The 12,568-nt window shown below is 48.7% G+C and overlaps 3 non-coding genes across 3 annotated transcripts; all 3 read right to left on the bottom strand.

The window, feature by feature from the left end:
* Positions 1-6,422: 6,422 nt before the first annotated feature.
* Positions 6,423-6,495, bottom strand: TRNAV-AAC. Its single transcript has one exon. It is a non-coding gene; the product is annotated as a tRNA-Val (tRNA).
* A 1,235-nt stretch (positions 6,496-7,730) lies between these two features.
* Positions 7,731-7,803, bottom strand: TRNAK-UUU. The gene has a single exon. It is a non-coding gene; the product is annotated as a tRNA-Lys (tRNA).
* A 1,221-nt stretch (positions 7,804-9,024) lies between these two features.
* Positions 9,025-9,096, bottom strand: TRNAA-UGC. Its single transcript has one exon. It is a non-coding gene; the product is annotated as a tRNA-Ala (tRNA).
* Between the last annotated feature and the right edge of the window lie 3,472 nt (positions 9,097-12,568).

The raw sequence follows: 12,568 nt of genomic DNA, 5'->3' as shown, positions 1-12,568 counted from the left end.
ACACAGGGGGTTAGGGCTGTGTAACTACATTGCTCGGTGGTGTGGATTTTTCACACATCTGAGTAATATAGTTATACTGATAAATGTCTTTAGTGTAGACCAGACAGTTCTCTCTTGTTTTATGCATTTAAATCACTTCTCTATCTTCTCCCACTTTGAAAGATTAAAAGTGTGACACGAGAGGCATTTTTCCTCATGATGTAAAGATTCCCACATAGGAGATCCCTTACACCAACACATACTGCAGAAGATCCTGAGATATCTGAACTCACAGAAGTGGTTGGGACAAACCACAGCTTGAGCCAAGGTTCAGTTGTTGGCAATGGGCATTAGAAGAAAACTAACATATATGATAAGAATTTGTGATCTTTGAATATGTTTTTGTTACCTATTAAAATGAGATTATTGGTGAAGTTATTAGTTAAAGAAGAAGAGACTAAATGTGTGATAATCTGAAGTATTTTGGAAAACTGAAAGTTGTCTTTTTTTGTTTTGTTTTGTTAGTCATACAGGAAATGATGGCTAATCTTGAAAAGTTAATTTGATTTAATTTACCCCCTGTAGTGTAAGGAGTTCTGGTCAAAAAGGTTGGGGTGGGAGAATGTGTGTAAGAGAGTGTGTATAAGAGAATATTGGCCAAGTATCGATTTTAATATTTTGTGTTTTCAAATAGAATTTTTTTGCTTAGTTTCAAAGTCAATTTCTATTCAAAGGAAAGCTACTTGAGGAGATAAGTTGTATAAGTTTTTACCCACTTAGACTGTAAGGGTCACTGTCTTCCCCACTTCTCTAATTTGCAAAGGAAAGGCCTGACATCTGTCACAGGATGTGTCCAGCAGGTAGGACAGCTGCACTCATCAACCATCAATATAAAGAACAAGACCGAAATCCATTGCCTTTCAGGTCAATAAGCCATCTAAAGCCTGGTCGATGTAGAAAAGCTGTGTTGGCATAGCCACATCTCTCAGGGGTGTGAAAAGTCCTCTCCACTGAGAGAAGTAGTTAATGTGACCTGAGCCCCAGTGTAGACAATGTTAGGTTGTCAGAAGAATATTTCCAGTGTTTGAAGTGTAGACACAGCCTTAACTTCAATTCCAATTTTGACCCATCTCCCTATGTGTGAGAAAGTTACTCGTATGGAGGGCTGAGCCAGCTGTCCGCTCACCTGGTTCCTCAACTGTAGCTACAGCTCTTAGTGCCCATGAATGCAAAGACTGAGAGAAATGGAGAGTTCCAGCCATTGTCATTTTAGTATCTTATTGTTCCTCTCTCTGTTTTTTGTGCTGGCCTTTCTGTTCTATCAGGGGGTGACTGTATAGCTCAGTGCATCTGTGACAAAAGCTCATTGGTGCCAATTGGCAAAGGGGTCACTATTCTTCACAAGCAACTCCTGTGTCAGACCTGACAAACTCCCCACAGCTAATACACTGCTTTTATGATAGTTATCCAGGAAGCATAGCAGTGGGATCTCTACTGAAAGCTTGTAAATTATTGATACTCCGAATCACTGCGAGAGGTGTGTCCGAGGCATGGTTAAGGGGTAATGTAAGTACATGGAAAATTATGCCCATGTGGTATTGTTGTGAAAGTGAGTCACCCCAATCATAGGTCTTGTTGGGAACGGCCCATTCCAGTGGGAGGGAATTGGCACCTGTCCCTTGCTAGCCAGTTATGTGATGTATTGCTCCATTGTCAGCCTTTGCACCAACCCAGAAAAGCCAATGGAAAACCATCAAAGACAAATTATAGACATCGAACCCCTGTGGAAGTGACAAGGACAATATGAGAATGAGGAGATCGTCCTTTCTGTGAATAAAGACAAAAGACTGATTCAGTTCATAACAGGGTGGAGAAAAACACTCTGTGTCCATTCACCAAGGAGATTCCTAATGACCAGTGGCGCTTCATGAAAGGCAGGGCCGTGGCGCCTAGGGACTAGCAATCAGTGAAATTGACTGAAGTGTGAGGTGAGAATCTACTTAGATTGGAAAGGTAACTATTAAAAAGTGTAGGTTGCATTTTCTGATTTTGTTTAGTTGGTAACAGTTGGTTTCCATCACTCACATTTGTTTGTTTACATCTCTATCGGTTGTTAAATAAATTTCTGCTTGTTTGATAACTATACTCAAGTGCTGTGTGAGATACAGTAGCAGTGGTCCACAGTAAAACTAGTAACCTGGGATATACCATTGCTTTGGGCAGAGAGAATCTGGGATTTCTCTGAGTATCTGGTGATCCGGGCTGGACCCCAGAGGGGGACACATTGAAGGAACTCAGGGGTTAGGGAGGCTGCTGTAGCTCAGAGGAGGGTCCTTGAGTGCCTGACGGGCTGGGTGAGTTTGGTCACTAACATTCAGCTGCCAAATGCAAAACTCCCTCTTCCTAGTGGAAGGTGGCAACAAGGAAACTCGCAGCCCTCAGCTCCCTGAGAAGGGTCACAATATGTCTCTGTTGATTCACCTGTCAAATTCACACAGGGAAAGCTCCCTATAGCATAAAACTCTGCCACATGAAATCATGGAACATGTGCTCTTCACTCTGTGAAAGCATGTAAAGAATCCAAGCGCTGGAGGACAGGGTTTGGGTCCAGAGTGACCTAGACAAATTGGAGGATTGGGCCAAAAGAAATCTGAGGAGGTTCAACAAGGAGAAGTGCAGAGTCCTGCACTTAGGAAGGAAGAATCCCCTGCACTGCTACAGCCTGGGGACCGACTGGCTAAGCAGCAGTTCTTCAGAAAAGGACCTGGGGATTACAGTGGATGAGAAGCTGGATATGAGTCAACGGTCCCCTTGTTGCCAAGAAGGCTAACAGCAGATTGGGCTGCGTTACTAGAAGCATTGCCAGCAGCTTGAGGGAAGTGTGTTCATTTCAAACCTGCAGCTTATTCATTTCATGTGGTGACCCCTCCTAGTTCTTGTGTTATGAGAAGGAGTAAATAATACTCCCTTCCTTGGTCCTTTAGAAGATATTATGTGACCCCCTCCCCCTTGTTGTATCCATGTTGGTCCCAGGACATGAGAGACAACACCGCAAACAGCAAGGTTCCAAGTCAATGCACATGGGAGAAGCATCTTGTGTTTCATTCCTTATGTCCTAGTCCCAGCGTGTGGCCATTTCCTTTTCTTCCTTTCTGTCAACAGCTTTGGTGTTTTGCACAGAAACATTATTTCCCCAGGAGAGCCCCAGGAGTGAGGGCTGCATTCCTGTACCAACCAGTCACTAGAAGGGGGCAGACAAAGGCCTTTAGGACGAGGCGTCCGTCACTGTCAAAAAATCATCTCCCTCCTGTGGTTCCGCGGGCGGCAGGAGCAGCCACAGCTCGGTGGCCCCTGGCAGCAGCACTCCTGGGGTGGCCGGAGCAGCAGCAGGCCCCCTGGGGCTCCCCCCGCCCCCCGCCGGGGCAGCAGCTGGAGTGGCCGCAGGTTGGCAGGGCTTCTCCCCTGGTAGCTGGTGCTCATTATCCATCAAGTAAATCAAAACACTTCCACCTGCAAGTGGATTTAGCCCAGGACCCTCAGAGTCAGCAGCTCTTACACCCCCCACTGCGCTCTCTGGTCAGGTGTCCTTGCGCCGGAAGCCTCCTGTTTAGATCCTAAAATAGCATTTTTGCACCAGGGTGGGGCTGAAATTTTGGACTGGACATTGTAGCTCCACCGTTATTTTATTGAATTGCTTCAAAACAGCAAGTGTAGAAAGTCTCCTAAGGGCCAGGCTCTCTGCCATGGAAACAGCTGCCCCTGCTCTCCAGGAGTCTGTGCATTCCACCCAACAAAGTACAAACCTCTGAACTGAAGGGGGGTCAGACAGTGACGGTAACACAAATCTTCCGACTGTTAACCCAAGTCCCTTCCTTTCTTTAACCCAGGACGTGCCAGTCACCTGTTAGCCATGGTGTTATCTTCATCTTAAAATACCTCTCAGGACATTGAACAGAGGAAGTGAAACCCCCTCCCTGAATGGCTCCCTGTTGAGGCGTTGTACCGTACCTGCCCCTGGAGCCTGGTTTTATATCCTTAGAGCTTTTTCTCTTCAAACCCCTTATCCCAATCTATGGGCCACCGCCCCATTTCAGAGTTTAGAATTTACTCTCATCACCCTTATATGGCACTTTCCATGTGAATTAGACCAAGTGAGTGGGGGAAGCTCCATAGCTAATGAAAACCGATGCTTTGGGTGAGGCCTGAACTCATAACCCCAGCAGTGCGCCTCCCTCACTAGCCAGGTGTGCCCCTGTAGGTGCTTCATAGACAAACTTGGGAAGTAGGGTAGTTACCTGTGTCTGTGATTAACCACTTTGGTGACCTAATTGAGAGGCTGATGGTCCAAACCCAGGTGAAGATAGAGGTAGGTTTTTTTTTTTAGTGATGAGACTCCAGTACATTTTAACAGGCAGTAAAATGCCTCAATTCTGGTCTAGCCTCATTGGGCAAGCATAAGTGGTGTTTTTGCCAGATGCATTGGTGGTACAGTGGTGAGCGTAGCTGCTTTTCAAGCAGTTGACCTGGCTTCAATTCCCAGCGAATGCAGGAATGTGATGTTTTCTCTGCTGGGAAGTGATTTAATTTCAGTCACATTGTATCAGTTTAGCAATGGAAGGAGAGAATCAATGTCCTGCAGATCATTAAACACCCAGTGGAGGAAGAAAGGGGCGGGACTATACAATGAGCAGATGGAGTCATCCTGGTATTACAATGTTTGGTTTATTTTTTATTTTTTTCCCTTTACTTCCCTCTCCCTTTTAGACTCAGAGCCCTTAAGGTCAGAAGGGACCAATGTGATCATCTAGTCCGACCTGCTGCACCTTGCAGGCCAAAAGACCCCACCCACCAACTCCTGTAATAGACCCAGGAGGGGAGGCAGCTCTGTGCACTGCCCCTACCCCAGGCAGCACATGGGGCCCTCTGCTCCCCTCCCCCCATGGGTGTGCAGAGATGTGCCAGCAGCACTAAGGTGGCTCCCTGTCCACTCTGCCTCCGTCCCTCCGTGCCACTCCCAGAAATGTCCGGCATGTCCCAGCATCCCCTGGGGCGGGGGGAGTGTCTCCATGCACTGCCCCTGCCCCGAGTACCAACTCCGCAGCACCCATTGGCCAGGAACTTCAGCCAATGGGAGCTCTGGGGGCAGCACCTGCAGCAGTGGCACACGGAGACCCCCTGGCCCCGCCCACCTAGGAGCTGCTGCCAGAGGGTTGTGTGTACCGGTCACTTTGGGAGCTGCACTGCCCGGGGGAAGCGCCACCCCTCCTGCACCCCAACCCCCTCCCCCAGCGCAGAGCCAGCACCCCGCACCCAAACTTCCTCCCAGAGCTTTGCTTGTCTTCCTTTCACCCAGAACCATCCTTCTCCTGGGTTGCAAGTAGCCATCCCTGGGAAGCCAAGAGGCAGGCACAGGATTCTGCCTCCCAGCAGCCAACCGCACCTCCCCAGGCTTTGCAGAACGACTGGTGACGCTCTACTAACCCCACTTAGCCGCACTGAGGCACTTAGCTTCTGCCCTGCCTTCCTCAGCTCGACTTTCCTCTTTTGCCCCATTCCTGCCTCACTTCCTCCTTTGGCAAGTCACACAGAAGAGCCGGCCGCCATAGGCCAATCTCCAAGGGCAGAGGAGACCAAGCCACAAGGCTTCAAAAGGTGACTGGCCCAGATCCTCTAGCTTTCCCCTGCTGATGCTAAGGCTTTTTCCTCAGCTCATTTCACTACCCTCTGTCATGCAGGGGTTGGGGTTATCGCAGGTGTTACCTGAAATTGGGCCAGCTAGTCAGCATAGGGAGCACTAATGACCCACCAGAGTTTGGCAGAAAGCAGCACATTTATTATATTGATAGCTAAGCTCAAACGAAGGGGGGCAGGGTGACACACTCACGCTCCCAGGACAGGCACGGCACTGGAGATGTCAGGATTCTGCAAGGTAAGTTTCCCAGCGCAGCTATGGATGGTGTGACAAAGGTAAGTCTCCCTGAGGCACAATGAAATGCAACGCAGAGAACCACTGGCCAGGCAGTCCGGGCAACGGGCATTCACTGGAGGTACAAGCTTGTGAGTGCTCTCCTGAGCACAGGGCCCCTCCCCTTTTAAGGGCCTGCACCTCATGGCCTGCGACTAGAGATGACTTGGCTGCATCTGGTTGGTCACACTCCACCTTGGGCAGTGTCCATGCTCTGGGTGTGTGAGCGCTGCCTAATTAGCGTCCCAGACACCTTGTCTACCTGGGAGCTCTTCTGCTCTTCAACCAGCCCATTCATCCCACCAGCATTCCAGGAGGGAGCGGGAGGGGGAAAGCCACTTCACAGGCATTCAGAGAGGGAGAGGAGACAAAAGTGGGAGCAGGGGGAAGTATAATAGACCTTTTGAGCATAGAAATCACTGCTGCTCCTACAACCGCAGGGAATAGGCCAGTAGGAGCTGGGAAAATTAAGCCAGCATGTTTCTGCCTGGTTTTGAACCAGGGACCTTTTGCATGTTAGGTAAACGTGATAACCACTACACTACAGAAACTCTGTCCCAGTACCTTGCTCCTCCCTTCATAAGACCATAAGAATGGCCATATTGGGTCAGACCAAAGGTCCATCCAACCCCGCATCCTATCTGCCAACAGTGGCCAATGCCAGCTGCCCCAGAGGGACTGAACCTAACAGGTAATGAGCAAGTGATTTCTCTCCTGACATCCATCTCCACCCTCTAACAAACAGAGGTTAGGGACACCATTCCTTACCCATCCTGGCTAATAGCCATTCATGGACTTAACCTCCATTCATTTATCTGCAAAAAGAACAAGGAGTACTTGTGGCACCTTAGAAACTAACAAATTTATTTGAGCATAAGCTTTCCTGGGCTAAAACCAACTTCATTGGATGCATGCAGCGGAAAATACAGCCAGAAGATATAGATTATCTATCTATCTATATACATACACACACACACACACAGAAGATGCAAAATTGGGTGTTGCCATACACACTATAACGAGAGTGATCAGTTAAGGTGAGCTATTATCAGCAGGAGAAAAAAAACCTTTTGTAGTGGCTTTCATGGCCTTTGAGAAAGCAAGACAGAGCCTTGGAAGGCCCCGCAGGATTTGTGGCACAGGAATTGTTCTCAGATTCCACTGAGACTTCAACTCAGAGTGCAGGATTCAAAGTCCTGAGTGCTGGCCCTTACACCATGGGACCAGCAGAGCACCTGTTGATTACTGTAGACTTCCAGAAGGGAGGACTCTGGGGGAAGGGGCGGCTCTAGGCATTTTGCCGCCCCAAGCACGGCAGGCAGGTTGCCTTCGGCGGCTTGCCTGCAGGAGGTCCGCCGAAGTCGCAGGACCAGCGGACCCTTTGCAGGCATGCCGCCGAAGGCAGCCTGCCTGCCGCCCTCGCGGCGACCGGTAGAGCGCCCCCTGTGGCTTGCTGTCCCAAGCACGCGCTTGGTGTGCTGGGGCCTGGAGCCACCCCTGTCTGTGGGGACAATTTTTTCTGGCAGGGAGGACTCAGTGGGAAGATGCCTCTCTGGCCAGCCCTGCATTTGCTCAGAAAGTCAGCACCCAGCACTTTGCTGCAGGCCCAGAGGCCTTTCTTCCTCCAGACTGTGAGGCCAGTGGACAGGTGAGGCAGTAGCACCTTCAGTCCCAGGCAGTAAAGGGCCCTTACTAGGAAAGGCCATGTCCTGAAAAGGAAAAACTAAAGTGAAGGAGAGTCCTTCTAAAAATCCTTGGGGATGTCACAGGGGGGAAAGTGTTTCTTTGCCTGACTAGGGACTTGAACCCTGGACCCTCAGATTAAAAGTCTGATGCTCTGCCAACTGAGCTAGCCAGGCTCACATTTTAAAGAGGCAAATTTCATGCAGAAGAGAAACTAGTCAAGAAAAATGAGGGCAGGAAACAATACAGAAAACCTGCTACTCTTGTTCTCTTAGCAGTCCTAGCCCCAGCCTGCTCCTCCATCTCGTGCCTTGAGGCCTTATTCTTTTTTCCGTTAAATATCAAATCCAGGAGAAAACACAGTTCTACAAAGCAAAACGAAATCACAAACAGAAATGTCATTGGAAATACAGAAATAAAAAAGGAAAATGCAGTTCCCATCACTTTATCATATCTGGGCCATTCCTGTATCGAGAGCACCCCGAAGGTCCCTGTGTGCTTACGAGAAACCTGGAGGAACTCATACCACAGCCTGAACATGAAACTCAACTGCTCCCAGGTGCTGCAGTAAAACCCTTTCCCTGCTGTGACGTTGCACTCCATAGGATTTTATGAAAATATGCTAATGAGTGTGAATATAAAGTGACTGGACAATGCTTCATGCAAAAGGTCTCTTGAGGTATCATTACACAGCTTATAATCTACTGTGTGTGTTCATCCTATTTGTATGACTCGATCATTCTTGGATCTGAAACTAGAAATATGAACTATAACTCTGAGGTCCTGTTGTAATGATGCAAAGTGTGGGCCATTAACAGTGGTTTGGACTCTTGATGGCTCCCATTAACCAGGACAATTGACTGGAGATGGCTCTGTCCTGCACCATCTGTGAGTCAGGCCAGGAAGAATGAAGGCTTGGGGGTCTCACAGGATATGTGACCATGTCACCTGGTACAGGAATCCATCTTAAACCTGGGGCTTTTCCCCAGGTGAGAAACAAAAGATTCCTGCCTTGTACCAAAGCTGTATAAGGGGGTGGAACTGAACAAACATGGCTGCAGTCATGAGACATCCCCTAGCTACCACCTGAGCTGGAACAAGGGCTATACCAGGTGAAAAGATTGGGCCCAGACAAGAAATAAGTTTAGTCTTTGCCTCTCAGTCTGAGCAGATGGGACCTTTCCCTCCAGTGCTGGAGGATTCGCCCTTCTCATCTACCCTTGTCCCAAGCAGCACAGCTGGTGGGAATCTTAAATGTACCGAGGTGACTTGGGAGCAGAAACCCCCTGACCTTCCATGCAATTGGCACTTGCTCTCACTGAGCAGGATTAAAATTCCTGCAGGGAGACAGGGCCCCATCCTCTGGGGATGAGCAAACCAGCAGGGTGAAAAAGAATTGGAGATGCTGGGGATTGAACCCAGGGCCTCATACATGCAAAGCATGTGCTCTACCACTGAGCTACATCCCCATATGGGCCATGTGTGCTATAGGTTACACTCAGAGCCCTCCTGTTTTAAAAGCACCTAGTGACCTAAAAGCAGGATGAGGGACACATTCCCTGCTCTGAGGCCAAAATAATACACTGATGATAATAAGAAGTATATAGAAAGATTTTGCAGTCACTATGGGCATAACTATGATGATTGTTTCGTGTTTCACTCTTAATATCTGGCACCACCACTGCCTTTCCCTTTAGTCTTGCAGTTAACAAAGGGTAAAACTAAACATCACTTCAGATACAAGGGAGTGTGTGTTCATTCCTGTTAGCTACACAGGGGTTTGATGTAGCTGCTTTCAATTCTCTGGTTCTGCCGGGATAAGTAACATTTCAGAGTGTCACTGAACTGAAGAGAGGAGATCATTTTTTGACAGGTTACGCCTACTCTTAAGGGTGTTTGTCTGGCTGGCAGCCCTGGTTCCCAGGTCTCTCCTGAGGGAAGAAAGTTTCTGTGCAAAATACTAAAACTTTTAACAGAGAGGAGGTAAAGGCCATGGCAACATGATGGGGCCAGTATGTACCACAACATGGTTCTTCTATGTGGGATGACTCTGAACACTGACTGATCTCCACTCCCTTGGATTTGAAGAGATGTTTAGTTGTGCACCTGGGAACATATAAGGCTGAAGCAATTTTATGGATGGTGACAGTACGATTGAAGGGTTATTTAATGTTGTAAAAATTGTAAAAACACTGAGCTTAAACTGGAACTGCCTGTTATTAAAGGCTGGTTTCCCCACGTCAGTTCCATAAGCTCTGCTAGAAACACCCTGGCTTCTCTCCTGCCTCGGTGGGAACTGCAGGGAATCGTCCCCTGCTGCCCTTGGCTCCAGGCTGGTTTTTCTGGGGAGAGGATGTGGAATTGGTTTTTTTGCTGTTGAGAAGGGAGCCAGGCCAGTTCTCAGGGAACGTGAACTCCCAGCATCTTTCCAGCCCAACCCAGGCTGCTGCCCTGTCCCAGCCTCTGTTCCCCTTGGGGCCCTGCGTGTTTGACTCTAGAGCAGGCCGGGAGCAGCAGCTGAGGCAGAGGACAGCCTGGGCCGGGCAGATAAAAAGGAATTTAGCCAGCAAAAAAGGTAAAATGGCAGTGGAGTATTACCGTGGACTCAATGGCATTTCTCCATTAGTCTGTCTGCTTTGGGGCAGGGACAATAACACGTCCTGCTGCATTCGTTATTTCAAAGGGCAGTTTAGGATTTTCATTCTCACACACGGTGCACAAAGCAGGACTCAACCTTTGGCGTAAACTAAACAAGCTGCTCACAGATTCTGGCAGCCACAATGAGCATTTGGGTGAGAGCTCAGACCTGCCCCTGTCCCAGAGGAAGGGGGTCATCTGTGTGGGGACTGGACCACTGACCTACCCGCTCGTAACTCCCAAACGTTCAGTAACTCTGTTATCAGTGCCTGTGAGTGTTATTTAAACCATAAGAAAAACCACACTGGGCCAGACCAAAGGCCCATCTAGCTCTGAACCTTGTTTTCTGACAGTAGCCAATACCAGGTGCCCCAACAACCAGTCAACAAGGCACCACTGGGAGTTGAACCCAGGATCTCTTGTTTACAAAACAGATGCTTTAGCCAGCTAAGCCATGGTACCTGTGGGTAGCTATAACACTCTGTCTGCCCACACCTGACTCCCTGCCATTGCCACCAGGGCCTGACAAGCTTTGCTTGTGTTTGGATTCTGCAAAGCAGAGGAGCAGGTGAGGTTTTCCTTGCAAGTTGTGTGTGAGTGAATCTTTGGCCAGGTCTGCACTACAAAGTTGTTTCAGCAGAATTATATTGCTCAGGTGTGTGAAAAACACACAACGCTACCTCGGTCGGTAGCTTGTGGCTGGTGTACACACTGCAATGCCATGTCTGGCGACAAAAGTGCCCTGTTTTGCTGACAAAATAAAACGACTTTGATGAGAGGTCTAGAGCTTTTTGCAGCAAACTTAAAGTAACAGAGTAGACACTGCTGTTCATTATATCACCATAACTGGCCTTCCCCAGTATCCCACAATGCCTGCTGTGAACTAGTCTGCCCTGCATTCCTGCTACAGAGCCATGGGCCCCTCCCCTTTCATCACCGCGGGAAGTTCTGACAGCTGAGCCTGCTGCTCTGCTCCGGCTGCCAGGAGCAAATCACTGCCATGGATGCTGCTCTCCCGCACTGCAAACACAGAGCAGGTGGCGGAGTTTCCTTACAGTGTAGGGGGGCCACTGGCATCCGAACTGTGACACGCCCATGACACCCCTTCCCTTGAGGAGGCTCTTACCTTCTAAACAGGGACTTCTGTTTTCTAGTAAAATCACGAAAAGGGAAGGAGAAAACTCAAAAGAGGTTCCCCCTGGTGCTCACGTACGTGAACCCGAATACTCTCTCAGTCATCAAAGAGAGACCTGGAGAAGGAGACTTGCTGAAGCAAAGCCACAGGGGTCTCTGAGGTTTCCCTGGCCCCTCGCCCCTGTCCTGCCTGGCTGATGTCAGCATCTCTCTGTGAGGTCACCACCTCCCCACCTCCTTTGACCAATAGTCTGAGGTCCTGCAAAAAGCCTTTGTGATGTCACTGCCACACCCCTCCCTTGCTGTGCTAATGTCCTGCCCCTGGCCAGGCACTTTGGAGGTTTGAGCTACTCCCTGTGGATCACCCCACTCAAGGAGCGTTCGTTCTAGGCAGCAAGCCGGCTAGACAGGAAAACATCAGACACTGCTCCCAATGCTACACTCAGTTTTTCAGAAATGAGTCGACTTTATGGCCAGAAGAGACCATTAGAGCATCTAATCCGACCCCCTGCATATCACAGGCCTCCTGTATGACACAAGAGCTACTTTGGGGCAAACACATTCCAGAAAGGCATCTAGTCTTCATTAAATGACATCAGGAGATGGCAAATCGACCTCTTTCCTTGGTAACTTGTTCCTGTGGTGAATCATCCTCGCTGTTGAATATTTGCATCTTATTTGTAATATGAATTTGTCTTTTTTCACCGTCCAGCCACTGGGTCTTGTTATGCCTTTCTCTGCTAGATTCAAGAGCCCTTTCATACCCAACCTTTTCTCTCCATTAAGGCCCCTCAACACTTCAATGAAGTCACCTTTCAATCTTCTTTTGATAAGCTAAACAGGTTGAGCTTGTTCAATAGCTCACTAGAAGGCATTTTTCTCCAGCCCTCAGAACATTTATTGGCTCTGTTGGTGTCACTAGGCCTAAGTAAACCAAAATTGTGACTGCAGGCCTGAGTGAACCAGAGGTCTTCCATGCTGTGAACTTTAACCAGCCTAAGATGCTAAGAGACAGCAAGCAAAATGTGTCTCAGCTTGCAAATGCAGGAGTTTAAAACAGCAGAAGCGGGGGGGAGGAGGGGGAGAGGGGGGAGGAAAATCTGTATGCGTTTGTGCTGTGAAGGCCATAGATAAGCATGCGAATGAGAACTTTTCTAACACGCTGAAATG

This window comes from Mauremys reevesii, linkage group 12 (genome assembly GCF_016161935.1).
Source record: "Mauremys reevesii isolate NIE-2019 linkage group 12, ASM1616193v1, whole genome shotgun sequence".
Classification (NCBI taxonomy): Eukaryota; Metazoa; Chordata; order Testudines; family Geoemydidae; genus Mauremys; species Mauremys reevesii.
Note: the sequence above shows the minus strand (reverse complement) of the source record. Positions and strands in the feature narration are given on the sequence as shown.